General features: G+C 39.7%; 1 long non-coding RNA gene across 1 annotated transcript; it reads left to right on the top strand.

The window, feature by feature from the left end:
• The first annotated feature begins 230 nt into the window (after positions 1 to 230).
• Positions 231 to 2,468, top strand: LOC145804259 (uncharacterized). Its single transcript, XR_014345888.1, has 4 exons — positions 231 to 476; positions 1,155 to 1,231; positions 1,346 to 1,423; positions 2,075 to 2,468. It is a non-coding gene; the product is annotated as an uncharacterized LOC145804259 (long non-coding RNA).
• The last annotated feature ends 23,254 nt before the right edge of the window (positions 2,469 to 25,722 follow it).

Genomic DNA, 25,722 nt, shown 5'->3' with positions numbered 1-25,722 from the left:
AAAATTCCCTAAATTTATTTTCGCATTTAGAATATTAATTAAACTTTAATAAAGGTAAAATTACAAACATAAATAATAAAACTTAAAAAAAATGTATAAATTTAGACCAATTTTGTTCCAAATTCAAATTTCTTCTCAACATTTGAAACAAACCCTCCAAAATTTTGCCTGCATTCAAATTCCCTCCTAAAATTTGGCCTAAATTTCTACTCCCTCCCAAACAGAAAAAAGAAGAGCAAAAACTCACTGGAAAGAGAGACAGAGAGAGATGCGTTCGAGAGAGAAAGAGCGAAGACGAAGAAGAGAACATGAAGAGAAGATAGAGGGAAGAGTAGTCATTCGGAGCGACAGCTTTGCTTGCGACGACCATTGCTCCGTCCGGTTGATGAAGACCCACGAACATAGCAGATGAAGCCATCTCACCTCTCCCTCCGGCTGGAGCTCTTGTACCTCTTCCTCGCACCGCCCAATTTCAGGTACATGTTCAGATATTACGGTTTTGAGTTATGATTTGAGGCTTTTCAATTTCAAAATTAGGGTTTAGGGTTTTTCAATTTCACAGGTCCCTTTCTGTCGGTCTTTCTCCCTCTCTGTCGATCTCAGTCTCTCTCTGTCGATCTCGGCCGTAAATCACTAGTTTCGCTCTCTTGGTCTTTCACCCTCTTTGTCGATCTCGGCCACAAATCACAGGCTTTTCTCTCTTTCTCTCTAGGTTTTTCTCCCTCTCTGTCGATTTTTAGTAATTTATAGGGAAATTGTGATTTTTGCTTTTGGTTTAATATGAAATTGACACTTTGAACAGATGAGTAAGGGCTTCAAACTTATGTGTACTCCCTAATCACTATGCTTGTGGATTTGTATAAGGTCTTTTCACAAAAATAGAACAAACTGAAAAGGCTAAAATGCTTCATTTAAGAAAATTACTCTTTTTAATGTTATCTTGTAAACTTTTTTTAGAGCTTTATTTGGTATGGATCGGACAATTATTTGCTATGTTAGATGAGGCAATTTGTAATGGTGGTTTCTAGGTTTGGTTCTATGTATCTATTGTTGAACTTTTTAAAGGCATACATAATGTTGTAATTATTGAAGTTATAGCTACTTGGTATTTTTGTATTTGTTTCTTTGAGATTCATATGTTTGTGGAATTGCAGGGAGTGGCTGATCGAGTCTGTCTTAGTCTCTTGCCTACTAGTGAGGGTAGTTCGGTCACTATTGCAAGGGCATTGAGGTATTTTTATTTGATTATTTTATAGTTCATACCTCTTGAGTTTTGATGTCCTCTTGTTGTGGAAACTGGATGAGTGATTCATCTCACAATCACTCTGTCAATCTACTTGTGTAGCATCTTTCACACATGGAAGCATTGTGGCGGAGCTTTGATGCAAAAACTGATAAAGCATAACCAGCCATTGAAATCAGGGTATATGGATGCTTTTACCGAGTGTGAGTGACGTAATACATGAGTTTGAGTTTAGATTACTTGTTATAGTTGGAGTTCTAGGGAGAATGAGTAGGAATATGGATTTTTCTAAAATTAAAAATGAAAATAAGGCAAGGATGGAAGGGTGTTAGCTCAGTAGAATAGGAAGGCTCACACTTCCGGGTCTTCTGAAACCTCATTAATAGTACTGAATATTCGCAAGTACTAAAGTTTTGAAAGGTTAAGTTTATCCATTATAAATACATGTCAAAATCACATATATCCTTTAGTGATGAGTCGAATCTCTTTGATGTAAAATTTTGAGTTTGAACGTGTTAACTAACAAACTTAATAGGTCGCCAAAAGTTTTTAGATTTAAGCATTCAATGGGGTTGCCAAACAATCCCATAGTCCCATCTCTTTTTGTTTCTTTATCCCCTAATGGATTCTTTTTTTTCTTTTTTTTTTCTGTTCATGTAGTCCAGCATCAACTCATCAAGAAAACCCTTAATCTCTTTTCTGTTATAATGATCTGGGTGGAATTTATTTATTTAATTTTCATTTGTTGCCAGTGATACCTGTATAGATTCATACGTTTGTATCTAATGATTCATTGTGATAAGAGTGAATTTGTATTGTTCCCTTCTGCAGCTAGGGAGAAAGCTATGGTTGTCAACTTAGAGTTTATAAAGGCTATAGTTACAGCTGAAGAAGTGCTGTTGCTTGATCCTCTCTTCCAGGAGGTTCTTCCGTTTGTGGATCAGCTGTGGCAACAACTTCCTCATAAAAGCGTGTCCAAAAGTCAAAGAGGGGGTCAAATGGATGTACAAGATAATGAAATGCAATTATCATCTGGGGGACAGTGGTTACCCATTCCTGAAGCCGTTGAAGGTTTGAAGTGTGACCTCCCATTTGAGTTTCAAGTTCTCAAGATTGCATTGAAGGTTGTTTGTACATATTTGGACTCTAGTGTAGCAGACCTTGAGAGAAATGCTTATTCTGTATTGGATGAACTAGTGAGGAATGTTAGCACCAAGAATTTTGAGCGTGTGAGGAGTTTGAAAAGCAATCTGACCAGTTTACTTGCACGGGTGCAAAAGGTATACATTATTGATTTCTTTTTTCTACTAGTTACAACAAATTACGTCATGGTGTTGGTGCACTTGCTAGTTATTTATTTATTTTTGTTTTATCAACTTTGATGTGGAAAACTTATACATGAGAAAAGAGGAAAGCCCATGTATCCCTAGTAGTCTATTTTAAATTGTGTATCTTCTTTGCATGAAGTGTAAAACCAGGTTAGAGTGTAGATGTCAGTCGTCGGCTAAATTGGCGGCAATTGGGTCTTGTTGCATTCATTTTCCCTCTTTTGTTTATCTGCATATAAAGAATTTATGGATGTGTTTGGTGCATCCTTCTAGTGGCTATTTGGTAAGATGAATCCTATGTCCTTTGGGGAGGAGAGGTCCATTGAAGTAGAACAGCGTCTTGAGATAATTTACAAACTGGTTTGTACAACTTTTGTGCTGTTGGATGCTAATATCTAGTGGGAAATTTAGGGCTTCTAATGGTTCAAGGCTAATTGCACTCTCATACACTTTTTTGTTCTCTAGTCTTGTAATTTAGTGGCATGCTTCATAATACATGTCAATTGTCATAGATTTATGCACCCCTTTGTGGTTTCATTCCATCCAGGAGCAGTTCAATATACTGTAGAGAACTCAATATTGAACTGTGCATGTATGAACATAGCAAAGAGTTCAGACATGGACTGTCACGACCCCATTCCGCCCCTAGTAGAATGGAGCCATGATGGCCAGTAATCCGAGATTACCGAAGGCCAACTTTCAAAATTCACACACAATCAGAGTATTACGTATGGGGCTAACATGAGCGGAAGCAATATGTACAAATGTAATTAGTCCATAAGAGCAGTGCATAAGTTAATGGAATGGCATACATCTTTACGTAGCTTTAATACAACAAAATGAAGTACAAAAATACATCTTGACTAAAAGGCTTCTCAGCCATCGAATACAAAATACAATGAAACACAACTAAGAAGCATAATCTTCAAGATGCTGCAATAGTGCAAGATCCAAAACAAGTAGCAAGTACATCTAGGCGTCACCGCCGCCCTTCTCGTCACCTACATATATATAGAGAGGGGTGAGCTTGGATACTCAGTAAATGGTACAAATAATAAAGGATTTTACATGAATGATATCCGAAATCTTCATCAAATCAAGGCATAACACATCTTGTACAAAATCCAAAGGCAAATCAAGTTTATCTAACAAATCTTTCAAGTCTCAACAATTAAAGTCTTTCAAGGCTTCCAAGTTCCAAGGGATGACATTAACAAAGGTTGTGCTACAAATGCTTATAGTCCCCTAGCACGTACGGACTTTCAAAGGTTGTGCTACAAATGCTTATAGCCCCCTAGCACGTATGGACTTTCAAAGGTTGTGCTACAAATGCTTATAGTCCCCTAGCACGTACAGACTTTTCAAGATTGTGCTACAAATGCTTATAGTCCTCTAGCACGTACAGACTTTTCAAGGTTGTGCTACAAATGCTTATAGTCCCCTAGCACGTACGAACTTTCAAAGTTTGTCAAAACCAAGCTAATACTTGATACACAAAATAGGGATAGTTATTCATGCTTAACAAAATACTTTTCCAAAACAAGCAAGGCAAAACTTTATCAAAACTTAATAACATAACTTTATTAAAAATACCACTCACATAGTTCTTCAAACGTCGGGGCTACAGGCAAGGATCCAAGTCCTACAAGCACATAACAAATCCCATTGAATGCACTATCAAACAAGCTTTACATGAATGCAAGTGACCTCGGCATTCTTTCAAAACTAAGGCGATCCAAAACAAAACACTGTTCCTCATCTTGGGAAAACACAATGGGCACCAACCATATCTTGGCCGAGGTCCCACACCTCCTTGCCGACGTGTGGTCCAGATGGCCACATCCAAGGAAATGAAGTCGGGAAAAACTGGGTTCCCTTTTTTTTGAAAAATATGACCATGAAGAACATGGATGCGAAGATCATACCTTATCATTACAAAATCTGAGATTTCATGATATGAATTCAAAAACATGGACCTGGGTACCCATACTCGAAGATTTTATGAAAACAAACACAAAAACATGAATCTCGATGCAAGTTTTTGGATCAACCAAGGCTTTTTCTTCAAGAACACATGAACACTATTTTCTCTTTCTAAAACCAAACTTTAAATCGATGCATGACTTGCAGATCAAGTTCGATCATGCAATGCCGCTAGATGATCAATAAGAACAACAAGAGTAGATTAAGATTCTAACTTCAAGACACGAATCTAACGGCTCAAGGTGTGAAGATTAAGCTTGGAAAATCTATCCCTCCTCTAAGAACTCCTTCTCCCTCTTCTAGAGCTTCTCTCTCCTCAAGAACAAAGACATATAGCAAATGATACATTTCTAGGTCTGCTGGCTGACTTAACACTCAGCTAGGACAAGTGGCACTACCGGGTTGGTTCTCCTCAAAAAGGTGTCTGAGTAAAAAGACACGACTATGACAAAGTGTGTTCAACAAGCAAGATGGCATAGGCACTCCGGCGGGTAATGATCTCGGCTAAGAACAAGACATCGGCAAGTAGGGGAACAATGATCTCGGCTAGGAGGGACAACACTTGACTAAGCTGTGCCACACCTTGGCCTAGATGTGCCACACCTCGGTCTAGGTCATACCACTCCAAGACAAGGTCACTTAGGTGCAAAGGTAACATCTCGGCCTAGATAATACACATCTCGGCCTTGGTGATGAACACCTCAGCCTAGATAATGACATCTCGGCCAATATGTCAGGGCGAAGGTGGAGGTCAAACAAAGTGGTTCCAAGATAATTCTAGACTGAAGATGACCTCCGCTAAACCCACACCAAGCATGGTACAAAACATGCGAGAAACACTTAAGCAAGACAAATCAAGGTTTGTAAAGATGCAATATATCAAGACAAGATCATGTAATATATGCAAGCATGACTAAAGTAGAGTGAGGGTCATCACATGCTACCCTCCTTAAAGAAGTTTGGTCCCCAAACTTAAATTACGTTGCTCTACAAGTAACCCCGGATGACGGCCCATTTCTTCTTCCGTTTCCCATGTAGCATCCTTGCCGTAATGTTGTTTCCATTCAATTTTCACCATTGGTATCGATTTGTTCCTCAACTGTTTCACTTGTCTGTCAATGATTTTTATCGGCTTCTCCTCGTAGCCTAAATCTTCACTGACCACAATCCCGGAATGATTAATTGCATGCAGTGGATCCCGAATATACTTCCTCAGCATCGAAATATGGAACACATTGTGAACTTGACTTAGTCCCGGCGGTAAAGCCAGTCTATAGGCGGCTGGGTTGACCTTCTCAAGTATTTCAAACGGCCCGATATAATGAGGTGCTAACTTACCTTTCTTCCCAAACCTGGAAGTTCCTTTCATTGGTGAAACCTTCAGGAATACATGATCCCCAACTTCAAATTCCAACTCTCTTCTTCTCTGGTCGGCATAGCTCTTCTGTCGACTTTGAGCGGTTCTGATTCTCTGTTGGATAAGCTTGATCTTTTCGGTTGTCCTTTGAACTAGATCGGGGCTGATCAAAGCTTTATCTCCTACCTCGGTCCAACATATCGACGATCTGCACTTTCTTCCATACAGGGCTTCATACGGCGCCATGTCAATGCTAGCTTGATAACTGTTGTTGTAAGCGAATTCTACTAATGGCAAATGCACTTCCCAGCTTCCCTTGAAGTCTAATATACATAGTCTAAGCATGTCTTCAAGTGTTTGAATTGTTCTCTCTGTTTGGCCATCGGTCTGAGGATGAAAAGCCGTACTAAACCTCAATTCGGTCCCCAAAGCCCTTTGTAAACTCTGCTAAAATCTAGAAACAAACTTTGGATCTCGGTCTGACACAATGGACATCGGCACTCCATGAAGTCTCACAATTTCATTTATATACAATACAGCAAGTCGGTCAGCATTGAATGTAGTTTGAACAGGCAAGAAGTGTGCTGACTTGGTTAATCTGTCAATGATAACCCAAATTGAATCCATGCCTTTTTGTGTCCTCGGCAAACCAACAACAAAATCCATGGAGATGTGCTCCCATTTCCACTCAGGAATCGGCAAAGGTCGAACCTCTGGTGTTCTGCTTTCACTTGTTGACAATGTAAACACTGGGATACGAACTCGGCTATTTCTCTTTTCATATTCGGCCACCAAAAAATCTGTTTTACATCCTGATACATCTTGGTGTTCCCTAGATGAACTGCAAATTTGGATCCATGAGAGTTTTGCAAAATTTTTTCTTTCAACTCTAGGACGTCGGCCACGCACAATCTTCTTTCAAACTTACGCACTCCATTCTCAAGGGTGTAACCTGACCTCGGCCTGGTGATAATCTCGTCGGCTACCTTCTTCAGGAATTCATCCTCCATTTTCCTTGCCTTTACTTCCCCAATAGTAGTCGGCTCCACTGAAATCATGGCTAGGCATGCCAAACTTCCCACTGACTTTCTACTCAATGCATCGGCTATCGAGTTTGCTTTACCTGGGTGATACTGAATTTGCATGTCGTAGTCCTTCAATAATTCAAGCCATCTTCTCTGCCTCAAATTTAGTTCCTTTTGAGTGAACAAGTACTTCAAACTCTTGTGATCTGTAAAAACTTGGCAAGAGCCTCCATACAAGTAGTGACGCCAAATCTTCAAAGCGAACACTACGGCTGCAAGCTCTAGGACATGGGTCGGATAGTTCTTTTCATGAAGTTTCAACTGACGAGATGCATATACTATGACCTTGCCCCATTGCATTAATACACAACCCAAACCCTTATGTGAAGCATCACTGAAAATCTGAAATTCCTCATTACCTGATGGAAGTACAAGAACTGGTGCCGTTACTAACCTCATCTTCAACTCTTGGAAGGCTGATTCTCTATCATCCGTCCATTCATATGCTGTTCCCTTCCTAGTTAGTTGTGTCAACGGTACTGCAATCCTTGAGAAGTCCTTCACAAACTTTCTGTAATAACCTGCCAAGCCCAGAAAACTACGAACCTCGGACACGTTGGTCGGTGTCGGCCAATTCACAATGGCTTCAATCTTACTGGGATCAACTGATATACCCTCTTCATTAATCACATGCCCTAAAAATGAAATGCTGAAAAGCCAAAACTCGCACTTGCTCAACTTGGCGTACAACTTCTTATCTCTCAAGATTTACAGGGCAAGTCTCAGATGATTCTCATGTTCAATTGTACTCTTGGAATAGATCAATATGTCGTCAATAAAAACAACTATGAACTCATCTAGATATGGCTTAAAGACTCTGTTCATCAAGTCCATGAATGCTGCGGGAGCATTGGTCACTCCGAAAGGCATTACCAAAAATTCGTAGTGGCCATACCTTGTCCGAAAAGCAGTCTTCTCAATATCCTCGGCTTTAACTTTCAGCTGATGGTAGCCGGACCTAAGGTCAATCTTGGAAAAGACCCGTGCTCCTTGTAGTTGATCAAGCAAATCATCAATCCTAGGCAATGGGTACTTGTTCTTAATGGTTACCTTATTAAGTTCCCGGTAATCAATGCAAAAGTGAAGTGTGCCATCCTTTTTCTTAACAAATAGAACCGGGGCTCCCCATGGTGAAGTGCTCAGCCTAATGAATCCCTTATCCAACAATTCTTGTAGTTGCAGTTTTAGTTCCTTAAGTTCAGCTGGGGCCATTCTATAGGGTGTTTTGGAGATAGGTTGCGTTCCCGACACGATGTCCATAGTAAACTCTACTTCTTTATCGATCAAGTGGCCAGGCAACTCATTTGGAAAGACGTTGGGGAATTCCTTAACAACTGGTATGTCGGCTAACTCAACACTTCCATTCGAATCACTTAGTATACTGCACAAATAACCCTGACACCCTTTTTGGATCAACTTATAGGCTTTCATGGATGAGATTAAGTAAGGTGGCGGCATTACTTCCTTACCCTAGAAAATAACCTCGGCTTGGTTTGGGGGTTTCAGTGTGACATTCTTTGAAACACAATTAATGGATGCATGATTTGTTACTAACCAATCCATTCCCAATATGACATCGAAGTGAGCCATGGTTAACGGCATTAAATCGACTAACAATTCTGCACCCCCAATCACGACCACACACGCCCTATAAATGGATGCAACAATCATAGTTCTCCCAGATGGAGTAGACACATATAACACATAGTCAAGGGGTTCTTGTTCTCTATTTAACTTCTCGGCAAACTTAGCAGATACAAATAAATGCGTAGAACCCGAATCAATTAATATGTATGCATCTTGAGAGCAAATTAGGAGTGTACCTGACACTACTGTCTCAACATTCTGAGTGTCTCCTAGCACCAATGCAAAAACTCTGCCCTGTCTCGTTTGTGCCCTCCCGATGTTATTCCTTTGTGCATAGCCCGAGGTACTCCCATTCTTCTTACCATCATCAGTCCTTGCCTTCGGGCAGTCCTTCACACGATGACCCATTTCACCACATTCAAAACAGGCTCCCGATGCCCAACGGCAAACTTCGGAATGCGGCTTCCCACAGCTTGCACACGTCGGCCTAGTATTACCTTCTTGGTTCGAGTTACTGGAGCTGCCCACATTCACTTTCTTCTTAGCGTTAAACGGAGCTCGGCGATTATCATAGTTCTGCCTCTTCTTCTGATTTTCTCCTGAGTTCTGATATCGGTTCAAGTTAGCCTCTGCCAGGATGGCCTTGTCCAACACTCCGGCGTAAGTCGGCATATTGAGCATGTTAACTCGATCCTGAATTGGTCTACGCAGTCCACTTTCGAACTTCCTGGCCTTTCTGTATTCATCATCGACCATGTGAGGCGCGTATCTCGCCAACTCGGTAAAAGCACGGTCATATTCTGCCACTATCTTGTTGTCTTGTGTCAAAGTCTGAAACTATGTGGTCTTACGGTCTCGAACACTAAGGGCGAAATGCTTGTTGTAAAACAATTCCAAAAATCTGGCCCAAGTCAGACCTGGGTTGCTTTCTCGGGTCATCATCCACCATCTTCGTGCATCGTCGTCTAGTGTGAATGTTGCCAATGACATCTTCTGGGCATCAGTACTGGGAAAGATCTCAAATAGCTTCTCCATTTCCAAGGCCCACGCTTCGGCCTTCATCGGTTCAATGCCCCCAGAGAACCTCGGCGGTTTCATCTTTTTGAACTCTCTGATTAAGGCTATGGTGCCATCCCCATATAAAGCTCGCGGTGGAGGCACTTGCGCAACTAGAGGAGACAGATGTGGGACTGCATGTCGGCCATTTGACTGCTCAGCCTGGGTAGAAGTAATACTAGCGTCTTGTGGCTGAGTTTGCCTCAACTCACAGACCAAACCTTCGACCAGTCTCTCTAATCTGTCCAATCTGTCTTCGGGATGATCTCGGCCAACTGGTGGTCTACCCCTTCTCATGATGCTGAGAGTATGCAAAATGTGACTTTTAAACAGAATGAGCAAGTAAACATGCATGCAAGTAATAAATGATCATGCCGAGATGATGCATACCTTGTCAAGTAGCAAGCAACATGATGCAATTCAAACATCATTCTAACGGACACCCTATGCTCTTTAGGACTCAAAGTGTGTGAATAACGTACTATAAGGAACGCGTGCTCTGATACCAATCTATCACGACCCCATTCCGCCCCTAGTAGAATGGTGCCATGATGGCCAGTAATCCGAGATTACCAAAGGCCAACTTTCAAAATTCACACACAATCAGAGTATTACGTATGGGGCTAACATGAGCGGGAGCAATATGTACAAATGTAATTAGTCCATAAGAGCAGTGCATAAGTTAATGGAATGGCATACATCTTTACGTAGCGTTAATACAACAAAATGAAGTACAAAAATACATCTTGACCAAAAAGTTTCTAAGTCATCGAATACAAAATACAATGAAACACAACTAAGAAGCATAATCTTCAAGATGCTGCAATAGTGCAAGATGCAAAACAAGTAGCAAGTACATCTAGACGTCACCGCCGTCCTGCTCGTCACCTACATATATATAGAGAGGGGTGAGCTTGGATACTCAGTGAATGGTACAAATAATAAAGGGGTTTACATGAATGATATCCGAAATCTTCATCAAATCAAGGCATAACACATCTTGTACAAAATCCAAGGGCAAATCAAGTTTATCTAACAAATCTTTCAAGTCTCAACAATTAAAGTCTTTCAAGGCTTCCAAGTTCCAAGGGATGACATTAACAAAGGTTGTGCTACAAATGCTTATAGTCCCCTAGCACGTACGGACTTTCAAAGGTTGTGCTACAAATGCTTATAGTCCTCTAGCACGTACGGACTTTCAAAGGTTGTGCTACAAATGCTTATAGTCCCCTAGCACGTACGGACTTTCAAAGGTTGTGCTACAAATGCTTATAGTCCCCTAGCACGTACGGACTTTCAAAGGTTGTGCTACAAATGCTTATAGTCCCCTAGCACGTACGGACTTTTCAAGATTGTGCTACAAATGCTTATAGTCCCCTAGCACGTACGGACTTTTCAAGGTTGTGCTACAAATGCTTATAGTCCCCTAGCACGTACGGACTTTCAAAGGTTGTCAAAACCAAGCTAGTACTTGATACACAAAATAGGGATAGTTATTCATGCTTAACAAAATACTTTTCCAAAACAAGCAAGGCAAAACTTTATCAAAACTTAATAACATAACTTTATTAAAAATACCACTCACATAGTTCTTCAAACGTCGGGGCTACAGGCAAGGATCCAAGTCCTACAAGCACATAACAAATCCCATTGAATGCACTATCAAACAAGCTTTACATGAATGCAAGTGACCTCGGCATTCTTTCAAAACTAAGGCGATCCAAAACAAAACACTGTTCCTCATCTTGGGAAAACATAATGGGCACCAACCAGATCTTGGCCGAGGTCCCACACCTCCTTGCCGACGTGTGGTCCTAATGGCCACATCCAAGGAAATGAAGTCGGGAAAAACTGGGTTCCCTTTTTTTTGAAAAATATGAACATGAAGAACATGGATGCGAAGATCATACCTTATCATTACAAAATCTGAGATTTCATGATATGAATTCAAAAACATGGACCTGGGTACCCATACTCGAAGATTTTATGAAAACAAACACAAAAACATGAATCTCGATGCAAGTTTTTGGATCAACCAAGGCTTTTTCTTCAAGAACATATGAACACTATTTTCTCTTTCTAAAACCAAACTTTAAATCGATGCATGACTTGCAGATCAGGTTCGATCATGCAATGCAGCTAGATGATCAATAAGAACAACAAGAGTAGATTAAGATTCTAACTTCAAGACACGAATCTAACGGCTCAAGGTGTGAAGATTAAGCTTGGAAAATCTATCCCTCCTCTAAGAACTCCTTCTCCCTCTTCTAGAGCTTCTCTCTCCTCAAGAACAAAGACATATAGCAAATGATACATTTCTAGGTCTGCTGGCTGACTTAACACTCAGCTAGGACAAGTGGCACTACCGGGTTGGTTCTCCTCAAAAAGGTGGCTGAGTGAAAAGACACGACTATGACAAAGTGTGTTCAACAAGCAAGATGGCATAGGCACTCCAGCAGGTAATGATCTCAGCTAAGAACAAGACATCGGCAAGTAGGGGAACAATGATCTCGGCTAGGAGGGACAACACTTGACTAAGTTGTGCCACACCTTGGCCCAGATGTGCCACACCTCGGTCTAGGTCATACCACTCCAAGACAAGGTCACTTAGGTGCAAAGGTAACATCTCGGCCTAGATAATACACATCTCGGCCTTGGTGATGAACACCTCGGCCTAGATAATGACATCTCGGCCAATATGTCAGGGCGAAGGTGGAGGTCAAACAAAGTGGTTCCAAGATAATTCTAGACTGAAGATGACCTCGGCTAAACTCACACCAAGCAAGGTACAAAACATGCGACAAACACTTAAGCAAGACAAATCAAGGTTTGCAAAGATGCAATATATCAAGACAAGATCATGTAATATATGCAAGCATGACTAAGGTAGAGTGAGGGTCGTTACATGGACTTTTTTTGACGGGATATGCTCTGATTCCCACAAGTAGTTTGCACATCTATCAAAATTGTGCAATAAATGCAACTGATGGATCATCAATCGTCATAAAATTGTAAAGGTGTAGCTGAAGTTTGTCAATTTTAATTGAGGCCTATTTCTTGTCATTATTGTCAATTGAGTCATTTCCTTGCAAAGTTCAAATTAAGGAGGCATCTAATGATAATGTTTTGGTAGCTTTTATACTAAATGTGTATTGAGGTTGTTACATGTGAATGATTCTATGCCTTTTCATTTATTTGTTGTATTACTTTTAATGTGGAGCAAATGGTTGTTTGGTGTTAGGTGCGTGATGAAATTGAACGTCTTTTAGATGACAATGAAGACATGGCACATTTATACTTAACAAGGAAATGGATTCAGAGTCAGCAATTTGTGGCTTACTTAGCAGGTACAACTTCTAACAGCATTGTCAGTGCTGGACATCAACTTCGCCATCTTAGTTCTAATAGGAGTGGAAGTTTATTGTTGAGCAACCATTTTTGTACTCAACTAATTTCACGATACAAAATTAGACTACAACCATGAGAACACACATTCAAGTCAGAAACCATTTTGTTCTTCTCCTGTTTCTCTAATCTCTACTAATATGAATGAAACCGCTTTGATTATTTTCTTTCCTTTGTTTCGATTACTAGAATTTTATAAATCAGTTTAGAATATTTCATTTCCTCTTCCTGCAGTTCATCAATTTTGGCTTCAAGTGGTGTCTTGATATGATTAGATGGCAAGTGGTGTGTTGGTATGACTAGATGGCAAGTGGTGTCTTGATATGAACTGCATCATGTGGACGACAAACATTAGTTTGTAGATTGTCCACAAATGTTAAGCTCAAAACTTTTATTCTTAGTAGGTGGTCATTATTATGTACATGGTTCCTTTGTTATGTCTTATGTTTGTTAGGTATATACTATGTTTGCTAGGATGTGTGATCCTTTTATTTGGCTTTAGTTTTGGAAATTATTCTCTGTTGTTTTTATTTTTTTTCATTGATGCTTGTGACTCGCAATAGTAACTTGGGTTATTTGCTCTCAAGGAATCACAAAACACACTGAGTCATTCAATGTCTCTCAACTACCAAAGCTTAAATTTTGTAGTAATCAGTGTTTTTGTATTGTCGGAACTTATGTTTTCAAACAAATGTTTCTTTGAGTGCTAAGTTCATGCATAGTTGATGGAATTGAACTTAAAACATAGGAAACTCAATTCAAATAGTTGAAATGATGATGATGATTTTCAATTGTGTAAAGAGATATTCCTTCTCCACACGCTTTTATTGATTCAAAGAAGACTCGAGCATCTGGGGAAGTGTTAAAACAATCCATGGACCACTCTCTAATCTTAGAACTGGAATCACCGGTGATTACAAACATTTCTTTTCTTAGAGTCCAACCCTTCACTTTCATGACTAGCCTTTCCAAGAACTTAAGTGGTTGGAGATAATGGCTGAAAACCAATAGCTTCTCACCACCTGATTTGCACAAGCCTAACAGATTAAGGAAGAACTTTGCCTTTACTCCTTCTCTAAGGGTCAAGTCTTTTTTATTCTTTTGAGGCTTTTCTTTTGTTGACTATTTTAATTCAATATGTGCTTGCTTGTGCCATGAAACTAGCTTATGCAAATCAGATGCATCTAATGTTCTACAAGATTTACCTATATGTGAGTTGCAGGTGAAATTGGTTGTTGTTTGCTGAGTGCATATCATGTCAATGTGGAGTGAAATTGTAGAACATTTGATCACTAAAATTACTATTAGTTAATCCAGTCTATTGAAATTAATTAGGATAATAAACTAGTTACACACTACAAGAAATTGCACATTTGGAAACTAAATTTTTAGTCATTAAAAATCATTTTTAGCCGATGCATGTAATTCCAAATTAAATTATTTAGTCACCCAGTTGGTCGTTGAATAATTGTCGGGAAAATTATTGGCAACTAAAATTATTTTAGTAGCCATTGAATACCATTAGGCAACTAATAATTTAGTCGCCATAAATTTTTCTATAAATTTAATTTGAACTTTTATCGACTAAATTTTTAGTCATTGATAAATTATATCACTACTATGTTTTATTTACTGATTAAAATATATAGTCGCCAATTCTTTTTTCCATTATAAGCGACAAATTAATTTTGTAGCCAAACATCTGATTGACTCCTTTAGCTAGCAACCAATCTTTTTTGTAGGCAAAAGATTGTAGCTTTTTTGGTAACTAAATGTTTAGTTGTAAAAAATATCAACGGCTTTTTTGACGACCAAATTTTTTTGTATGCAAAAACTTCAAATTTTTTGGGCTACTAAATATTTATTCACCAAATAAAATTTATTTTTCATTTTATTTTTTTTTACTGCAAACTATTTAGTCACCAAAAATATTTTCTTTCTTTTGGCTACCAAATATTTAATCTCGAAAAAGGCTTGATTTCCTTTTGGCTATTAAATGTTTAATCGTCAAAAACTTTTACTATTATATATATATATATATATTAATTTTGTCACAACCTGTATTTATTCTGTGCAACTTGTACCTTGTATATAAAGAAAATAATAACAATCCAAGAAAATTTAACTTTTAATGTCAAATTCAAAATATAATAGCAATTCCACATGCATCAAGCATAATCCAACTTAGAATAATAATTCTATACAAAACAGAGGATTATACAAAAATCATGTCTTCCGTACACAAAAAAGAAATATCCACAATACCATGTCAAATGGTAATCTATACCATGCCAAAAGTAATATGTCTATGCCAAAAGCAATTTGTACCACCCCAATAGTTATCTGTACGAATAATAGTAATCCAAAAAAAAAAAAAACAAAGGACAACATAATAACAGATTATAAAAAAAACAATGTCTTCCGCACATAAATAAGGAATATCCACTTTTCCACGCCAAAAACCATTTGTAAAAATAAAATTAACCACTAGTATTGATTGAATAACGTCATCATTTCAAATAATAAAAAAAATTATAAAAAACTTGAATGTATATAATCTTTTCAAAATTGTATAATTATAGTCATAATCATATGTTGCATGTCCGGACAAGTTTCTCCCAAGTTTTCCCCTCTTGAAATGCAATTTTTCAGTTATGTTTAAGGCATTTTCAGCGCTAACTCCCAACCTATGTGTCCTACTCACAGGCCATATGTGCCCATATGTTCTATTAGGCATGAGGAAGTTGCCCACGCAATTCCCAGAGTGGTTCGGGATTGTTTTGCATTTTTGGCTCCCCAATGCACTTTTTCAACTAAATTTAAGGCGTTTTTTACTCTAACTGTCAACATATGTGTCCTAATTACATCCCATATGTCCCAACAAGTCGTACTTGTCACGAGCAAGCTGCCGGTGACATCCCTAGAGTGGTTTAGGCACTGTTTCGTATTTTTGCCCCCCTTTAACACCTTTTTTACAACTAAGTTTAAAGCGTTTTCAACTCAAACCCCCAACCTATGTGTCCTAATTACATGTTATCTATCCCCACAGGTAGTATTTATCACAAGCAAGCTTCCTGTGACATCCCTAGAGTGGTTCACACGCTGTTTCGCATTTTTGCCCATCAGACTCCCTTTTTCGACAAAGTTTAAGGCATTTTTTACTCTAACTTCCAACCTATGTGTCCTAATTACATGTCTTTTGCTCCCACAGGTCGTATTTGTCACGATCAATCTTCTCGTGACATCCCCAGAGTGGTTTAGGGGCTGTTTCACATTTTGACCCCCGAACGCCCTTTTTCGACAAAGTTTAAGGAGCATTTTACTAACTTTCAACCTACGTGTCCTAATTACATGCCGTCTATCTCCATAGGCGTATTTTATTATATAAGCCAACCTTAACGAATTAAAAATATGAAATTGTATAACAAAAAATGAATGATTATTATTGAAATTATATTTGTCGTCCATTATGCTAAAACAAATATGCGACAGAGAAAAGGTTCCATCTAGGAGGTCAATACCGATTCCAACTATTTTTAGCCTTAAAAAATAATATTGGATCAAACTCGTCAAAATGAAGAATAATTAAAAAGTAATACGAATGACAATTGAAAGAAAAAAGAAGTTATTTGCAAAACAATTATGCATGGTTCCATGAGAATCAACAAATTTGCATTTTGTAACATCCGTGACAAGAAACTTCATGTCTTTTACCGAAAAAAAAAACTACTTGAGCAAAGGGCAGTCAATATGAAGTTATACTAACCTAAATAAATCCAAAACCTTTGCAGTGTCCTGTCTCAGGGTCAATAGGTAGTTGCACAAGCTCCACGGGCCCAAAAGTTTCAAAAATCTAACAAGTCCCCATGAAGGACACCAATTTGTTATAAAAGAAGTTACCTTGTAAACTAAATTAATAGATTAGTATTCAAAAGTTCACTACGGTGAAGGACAAAAAATCCAGTAGGATACAAACCCATTGAAATTCCCTCACTAGCAGAATCTATACGCAATAAAAGTGCAAGGTAGGTCTGAGCAAAAAAATCACAAACGAGACCGATCCAAACCAAAGTTTGGTTTGGTTTTCTCAATGCATGGTTCGGTCATAGTTCTTAAAATAGGCAAACCTTATTTTATGGTTCAGTCTGTCATTTTATAGTCATGGTTCCAATTTGGAATCAAACTGAACCATTTAGCTATGTACACATAAATATTATATCATTTGTTATTTATAGTACATTCAAGCACTTTGTTAGTATCCCATATATATTCATAAGTTGTTAATCCTACTTTTTTTTTTTTTTTTTTTTTTTGAGATCAACAACAAAATTAATTGATAAATAAAAAAGACAGTCAAGGATAAATCAAAATTAATCCTCCCCTTACATATGTGCTCTTGTATAATTGCAGAACTAGTTGATGTGACAAAAAAAATGACTACCTCAAAGCAACAAAAAGGTGCCTACCAAATCTTAAACTCTCCAAAGTCACCTTGGCTAAAGCTATCAGCAACTACAAGCTTAGCAGCTATGATTAGCAGCTCTAAATCAGCAGCTATGATTGGCAACTCCAAATTAGCAATTATGACTACTCATTGCCACAACCAGTGAGTAGTCCCCTCCATTACTTACTCCTCCCCAACACAGTTCATCTCTATTAAAAGAAAAGCCCCTCAACATGAAAAGGACAACCAAAACCTGTTGAAGTCTTGGTCCGATAATATCCTTTTCCCCACTTCCAACGGTAACAAACTCTCACCCAAACAATGGCTTCCCACCAACAAACCTCAAACCAAAGGCAGAGCAACGGGATCCCCTTTGACCTTCATGGTTGTAGACACCCCATTTTTGACCGACCTTAAGACTCAGACGTCACCGATTGAGCGCTTGGTGATGTTGCATAATGTGCTTGTTCAGAAGTTTCAGAGTCACGGCCGTGAGCCCTGCCTCCGGACTTCCGAACCCCCTTTTGTACTTTGCCTCGGTTTGCGAACCAGGCTCGGTTTTCTTTGTTTCTTTCCCTGAGGGAAGGGAGAGGTCTCGTAGACCATCTCTCAATGTCCGTAGGCTACATTTGGTGGCCGTAGGCCATTTTTCCCATTTCGGAGTCCGGTTTCCGGTTTTCGGAGCCGTCAGGCCGTGTGCCTCGGTTCGGGACCACTTAACCATCTCCTATTGCTCCGGTTTCTGGCATACTTCCTATTTGCTCCCTTTTGAAGGACACTGGGGTCTGAGAAACCCACTTCGTGGCCGAATGCCACTTTCGGTGCTTAACAGCCCATTTTCGGGACCTCGAACTGCGCGTTTTGGTCCCCGAGCATTCGTTTTGCAACGGTTTTCGTTCATTTTTGGCAGGTACCTCTGTTTTATCACCGGAGAGGTCACTGAAGGGTGGGAGGCCAGCAATTGTTGCAGCAACCAGTTATACATCCTCCGACGCCCTCCGGCGCCCGTTTTTCGCACTTCCGGGCTAATGTTGAACACCTTGGGCCCATTTTCTCGAACTTTGAACCACATATTTGTGATGTACACACATGGGAGGACCCTAAAAAAATGGTGGCCGGCCATTAATATTACTTGACCCTTTTGACCCCCTTCTTCCGGGCTAATGTTGAACCCCTTGGACCAATTTTCTCGAACTTTGAACCACATATTTGTGATGTACACACATGAGAGGACCCTAAAAGTTGGTGGCCGGCCAGTAATTCCACCTGACCCTTTTGAACCCCTCTTTCCGAGCTAATGTTGAACCCCTTGGACCCACTTGCTTGGACTTTTAACCACAGGGTTGTGTTGTACACAGATAGGAGGACACCATCAGTTGGTGGCCGGCCACTAAATCTGATTGACCCTTTTGACCCCTAGTCGGCCGGCTAGGGGGTGTGGCCGGCCGGCCACCTGCAGCAAAAGTAATAGGCCGGCCGAGCTCCTTGCACTGTGCACTTTACAGCTGTGGAGCTTTATCCCCCAGAAAAGATCTTTATCCGGGGGATATTTTGTGGGGGAAAGTTGCTCTCCTTTTCCCCCACCTTTACACCCCCTCTTTGGCCCTTATAACAAGCAAGCTATATCACATTCAAGGGTTAGAAAATTTGGTCTTCAAGCTTCCATACACAAAGCCATTTCTATACCTCTCATTTCCTTGAAAATTCCTAAGTCCCTAATCACCATTTCTTCTACACCACCAAGCTCTACCACCACCACCTCATTTCCAGCAACAAGGAAGGTTTCTCAAAGGCTAAAGGAGCTGCAAATTGATCCAAGAAGCAACAAAAGCTTTGATCTTCAAGGGTGAGTAACACTTCTCCTCTTTGACCCTTTTTCTTGATCTATTTGTAAGCCCCACATGATTTTTGTTTCAAGCTCCGGCCCTAACTTAAAAGGGCCCTCTTTTGAGCTCATCTTCACTTTTCATTAAGGGCTCAACCCTGTTTGAGCCCTCCATGATGCACTTGCTTCATTGATCCTCTTATATGTCATAATCTTGCATGCTATTTTCGACCCATGAGTAATCTGTTTTTGAGCATGTTGTAAACTGATATTAGGCTTATTTTGAGCCCCTCTTCAACATTGAAGAAGGGCTCAACACCATTTGGGACTTCCATGTTGTACTTACCTTTATACTCCTCTTTTATTCCCCATTCTTGCATGCAATGGCAGCCTAACATGCTTTTGTTTTTGGCCATTTTACAGTTCTGAAAAAGTGCTTATTTTGGTCCATTCTTCATATTTCATTTAGGTCCTTTCATGGTTTGGGACCTCCATATGCCACTTCATGTTATATCTCTCTTTTATTCCCCATTCTTGCATGTTTAGTTAACCTATCATGCTTTTGTTTTTGGCCATTTTACAGTTCTGGAAATAGTCCTATTTTGGCCCATTCTACATGTTTTATTAAGGGTCTTTGGCTTTTTGGTGATTATTTTGTATACCTCATGTTATAGCCACTTTTGAGCCTCATTTTGCATCACATTTCTATCATGTTTGTATACTGATTTTGGGGCTGCCATATACTGTAAATATTCATATTTTTGGTCCCTCTTCAGTGTTGTCGAAGGAAATTTTTCAGTTTGGATTTTGCTTATATCACTTGCTTCATTACCCCTCTTTTGGCCCCTATTCTTGCATGCCATTTTTGCCATACCTATGCTTGCTGTTTGGCCATGTTTATAACTGTGAAAGTGCCTTTTTTGGGACTTTCTAGCTTCTGTCTTTGCATTGCATGTCCATATTGTGCATGTTTGGCATAGCTATAGGCCATTTCGGGTGCCTAAATTCGCATTTCGGGACAATTCCATGCTTTTGGTATCATTTCGCCTCATTTCGAGACTGTTTTCCCCCATATTTTAGTGCTGAAATTCCATTAGAATGGTTGCATGCCATTTCCATGACATTGCATCGCATTTTGTCATCGCCTCGGTTTGCGTGCCCGTGTGCACGCATTTCGAGGCACTTCATTTTTATCCGTCGGCATCCTATGTGAGTGTGGCTGAGGCTCACTCATGTTGGTATAAGCCCATATCACGTTTCCATGCCATTGCATCGCATTTTGTCATCGCCTCGGTTTGCGTGCCCGTGTGCACGCATTTCGAGGCACTTCATTTTCATCCATCGGCATCCTATGTGAGTGTGGCTGAGGCTCACTCATGTTGGTATAAGCCCACATCATCATTTCATGTCATTGCATCGCAATTTGCCAATGCCTCGGTTTGCGTGCCCGTGTGCACGCATTTCGAGGCACTTCATTTTTATCCGCCGGCATCCTATGTGAGTGTGGCTGAGGCTCACTCATGTTGGTATAAGCCCATATCATGTTTCATGTCATTCGCATTGTGTATGCCATTGCCTCGGTTTGTGTGCCCGTGTGCACGCATTTCGAGGCATCTCCTTTTTACAGCATAGTGCATACTAGGTTGTATCTTAGATCATCATTCTGCCATTTTCTCGGTTTGCATGCCTGCGTGCACGCATTTCGAGGCATGTCATTTCGTAGCATTGTGTATGTTAGGATTATATCTTAGTCGCATTTCATGCATATCATGCATATTGCATCGTGTTCAGAATAGGAGTTAGCCCGGGCACGGGAAACGAGGTGCATTTTGTACTCCGAGTGACGGAATGTGTCTCAATTCCCCAGTCACCGACACTCCGGATTATCCATGATGGAGTTAGGTTTTAGCTGTAGTTTCATGTGCATTCATTCTATATTGAGTTGTGCATTTCGACTCCTCGGCCATCATGCCTCGGTATGCGTGATTGGTGGCACGAGGATCGAGGCATGCATACATTTGTGCAAATACATTGCTATGCCCCTTTCCTGCTCTCTGTTGCAGCAAAATCAGGAATCAGCAACTTTCCGGGACTTGGCACGCTTTTCAAGAATAACAGGTGTAAACAGAGGCTAATTGGGGCATTCCGGTGGATTTCCGCGCAAGGCAACCCGGACATGCATCATCCATCAGAAGCAAGGCAGTCCCTGGCTTGCACGCCAGTTTTACTCGCTTTCTTAGTTAATTCATTAATTAATTAGGAATTTGTATATTATTTCGGACTGTAATATTCTTTTATTCGGGACTGTATTATTTATTCGGACCCTCCGAGCGAGGGCCACAACTGTAATAAGTGTGCGTGAGTGTGATGTATGTCTTCCAACCCCACGTCTTTCTCCCTTTTATTTATCCGCTTATGATGGTTAGATTAGGGCATATTTAAATTAGCATACAGTATGACAGCATGTTTGCATTCATTCATCTGTATTACATGCACCGGGCTCGGCGCATCATACTAACTGCATTGTATTTTTCAATTCCAAGTTGAATACATGATAGCTGTAGCATTTCACATGTCATTTTAGAATAGCCGAGCCTATTGTAGTTGCATTTTTGATGTGTTGCATTAGGCATTTCTGTATAGTTAGGATCATGCATGGATTTCTAACATAGCTTCTGTTTTGGCTTGGAGTACTCGGTAAGTTTTATGCTTTAGCATCCTTGCATGCGTGTGAGTGACTGCCATGAATAGCATGCTTACTATGAGGCTAATTGCTTATGTGATATAACTGCCTGAATGCCTGTGGGTGAAGGTTGGGTTACTTAAATTGGAATAAATCATCAAATGTTTTAAAGCCTACCTGCGGGTAGCAAACCATTTTTAAAAACAAACATGAAATGTTTTGTTCCAATTCAGGCGATCCAGTCTATACTTGTATGCTGTGAGCATCACATAGTAACCTAGGCTAATAAACCGGAATAAGAACTCACAATGTTTTCAAAAATTGATATCATGGTTAGTAGAGGCCGGTCTATGACCGGGCGAGCGGGGGTGCTCACGAAGTGACCTTCCCCAATCGTACCCAAGTTCTCGAGCCGAGGCAACTTTGGTGATGACGGACACGTGGCCTTTTGGCACCGAGTCAGGGTTTCCTAAATTTCTCAAAATAAAATATTTAGGTGGCGACTCTGTATCTGGCAAAGCAGTCCATGTTTGGCACTTCTTTCAAAAATCTGTTTTTTTCTTAAAACGATTTGCCGGATTTGGACTCTTTGGTTCAGATTTAGAACCGTGACTAACGAAAGTCGAGTCCGAACTGTAGCGAGGTCCCCCCGCGGGCTTGTTACAATGGTCCACACGTAGTAGTCTATCAAAGCTTGGCAAAGCTAGAAAACCTCGACTAGGTAAAGATGGAGTACACTGGTGCATAGTGTTCTCATGCACATCATAGAAAGATGGCACTTCTCTCCTTATCTACCAACGCCATTGATTTATTACCAGCACTTGGCAAGTACTCCTATCATCCTCAGCATGACAAGCTCAATTTACCTTCGAGAATAGTTTTGTTCAATTGTTCTATGTGTCAAGTCTGCATGAAACTATGAGGCATGGGAACTTGCCATCTATGGCTAGGGAAATTGGAGGCCAAATAGTACCAAGCAAGCATCATAGAGGACAAAAGACCTCTCACCTTGGTGGTGGGCAGAGATGGACCGACAAAGGGGCTAGTAGGGGCAGTGTCAACCCAAACCAAAAAACTCATTAAATATTATAATATGGCCCATGTCCATGTTCATGCTCATGCTTTTTAGCTAACGGTGATGGTAACTCAAAAAAAAGCATGCAGCACTGAGCATCGTTGCCCTAGCTCCTTATGGTACTCTACATACATTGTTTACCCATTTTTAAAGCTATACCTTCTTCGGCTACGACAAACCTGTTCTGCCAAACCTACCCACTTGACAATTCCATATGAAAGACATTGTACACCTCCAAGATCCCTCATCCACCTTCACTTATATTCTGTCCTCTGTTGGCCTTTCTTCACCCTCTGAAAAAGATTTTTGGCAGCCCGTCCTTCAACTTCTAACCTCCCCACTAAACTCCTTGAGCATTTCCCCCACCACAAGCCAACCAGCCAACCACCTCCACCTACATCTCTGGATTCTTAAGCAAACTCTACCTCTCTTTCTCAATAAATGGCCACTTCCAAATATTTACCTAACATTACTGACAAGGCTTTGGCAAATGATGCATCTGCCGTCCATTACAGACCACCAGACTGTCGGGAACACTGACCCATCTACAGCTCCCTATGAGACATCACACATCATCTAGTACAACCATCACAACTCAACCTGTGTTATCTTTATAAAACAGCTTGCTCCCATCCACCACACATGGCATTTTCCAGCAAACCTTACATCTTCTTCCTCCTTTAACAGCAATGGTAATATTTAAACAAGCTAAAATGGAAAACATTCAGTAGTGGAAGTCATATTACCTGTTTAAGCTCAAATTCTGTCATGTTGAAGTGTAAATTTCCCACATACAGTTTTCTATCAACTGCACCATAGGATCCCACGACTGAACCACCATTAGAAGCATTAGTTTGAACAAGGTTCTTTTTAGCTTCTGATGGTTTAACCATTACAGGTTGTTAGAAAGTAGGTGGCCAGAGAGAGCTATAGCCATTGGCACAGACATTGTATCATAAAATTCAATATACCTGCAGTATCACCCAAGGACTCACAATAAGTTTGCTAGAACATATGAGACAAAAATACAATTATAACTTACAAAGCATGTATCTATAGAAGGAAGGAAATCAAAAACTCTTTAAAGTGCATATATGCCGAGCTGAATTTCTTCTCTCGTATCTAAACCTCACAAAACACAACATGTCAGCTAATCATGATAAAATACAAATTGAGATAATCAAACATGTCAGTGATTCACAAAAAAAAAATTAAAAATTAAGAGACTCGGACAGAATGGAAGGACAAAAACCAAGGGTTACAGCTACCCAAAAAAATCACATTACGTCAATAAAATAAGGTAACTTTGTCAGGCCAGATTAATAAGTCCGCAAAGCATGATAGCAATTAACATTTTCGTACAAATTTCCTTCGTAATGGTCTGGAAGAATTTAACGACATGACCTCCAGAGTTGGGATATAGAAGCATGCAAAAGACCAAGTACTACCTTCTAACCACATAGGCAAATTAAAGAGTTCAGCCAACTTCTTTATCAATCAACCAAAAAGGTAAAGTCACCTTAAATCAACTAAACTAGATAAATTCCTAGGGAGTTTTTTCTCCAACCAGGAAAGGATTATATCAATCAAGATAATCTGCCTAGATAAACATGATTTGGGCTGGTACCATAAAGAAACAGCAAACTTAATCGTGAATTGTGGAGAAACCACCTCAGGGAAAACCACCAATTGACAGCTCTATATATCTTCCAACTCCCACAAGCAATATTGATGCCAGAACAAAGACAGATCAATGGTCAAGACATTCACAACAATTGTGCCATATTTATTCTTAAAGAATAACTGTCGTGCCACCAAATGAACTCAACTAGATCTAATGTGAAATTCCAGTGCAGAGTTAGAACAACTATAAATTACAAGAATCGAACAAGGAGAACACAAATACTGTTTGGTTTTGTCATTAGATGAAAACAGTAATGGTATACAGTGGGAAAAGAAAAGAAAAGAATAGAAAAGAAAGGAGAAACTTAGGTTCATGTCATCTACCTTGAGAACGCAGGATGAATTGTTTAAACATGAGTGCAAGGTAATCCCACCATCCCTCATCATGGATTCATTATCGCAATGCTAGTGAATTTAAGAATAAAGTTATGTTTAATTTTTAAAAAGAATCAACACAACAGTTACTTTCCGACGACACTGCACATAAATGAGATACTTTTTAGCAGAAACACACTTACCCAACTCCTTTCGAACGCCTTGAATTCCGGTCCATGATTAGACGAGCATCCCTCACTTGGATATGAAACGGTGAATGACGTAACTAGAAAAAAGAAACTTGCAATAAACACAGATAATACATGTCATTCTGGACAATCGTCTATAACAACACCTACAAGGGGGTGTTTCATGAGATCAACAGTTTTAACTTGTTTGTACAATTTCACTCACTCCACATACACAGAATGTTGACACAAGAAAGAAATTATATTACTCGTAATGGTATGCAGATGAGCATTTACTGCAACAGGAAAAAAATGGATCATAATGACATGTATTAATGTTCAAAGCAATGTCTCAAGTAACAAGAACATGAATTGATCCTATACATGTGTGGCAATGAAATATCCAAAGCATCACATGTCATGCATTAGAAAGTACATGGAGCACAATGCATACTATAGCATACA

This window comes from Camellia sinensis, chromosome 12 (genome assembly GCF_055761805.1).
Source record: "Camellia sinensis isolate YWXY chromosome 12, ASM5576180v1, whole genome shotgun sequence".
Classification (NCBI taxonomy): domain Eukaryota; kingdom Viridiplantae; phylum Streptophyta; class Magnoliopsida; order Ericales; family Theaceae; genus Camellia; species Camellia sinensis.
The sequence above is the reverse complement of the archived record's forward strand: the minus strand, read 5'-3'. Positions and strand labels throughout refer to the sequence as shown.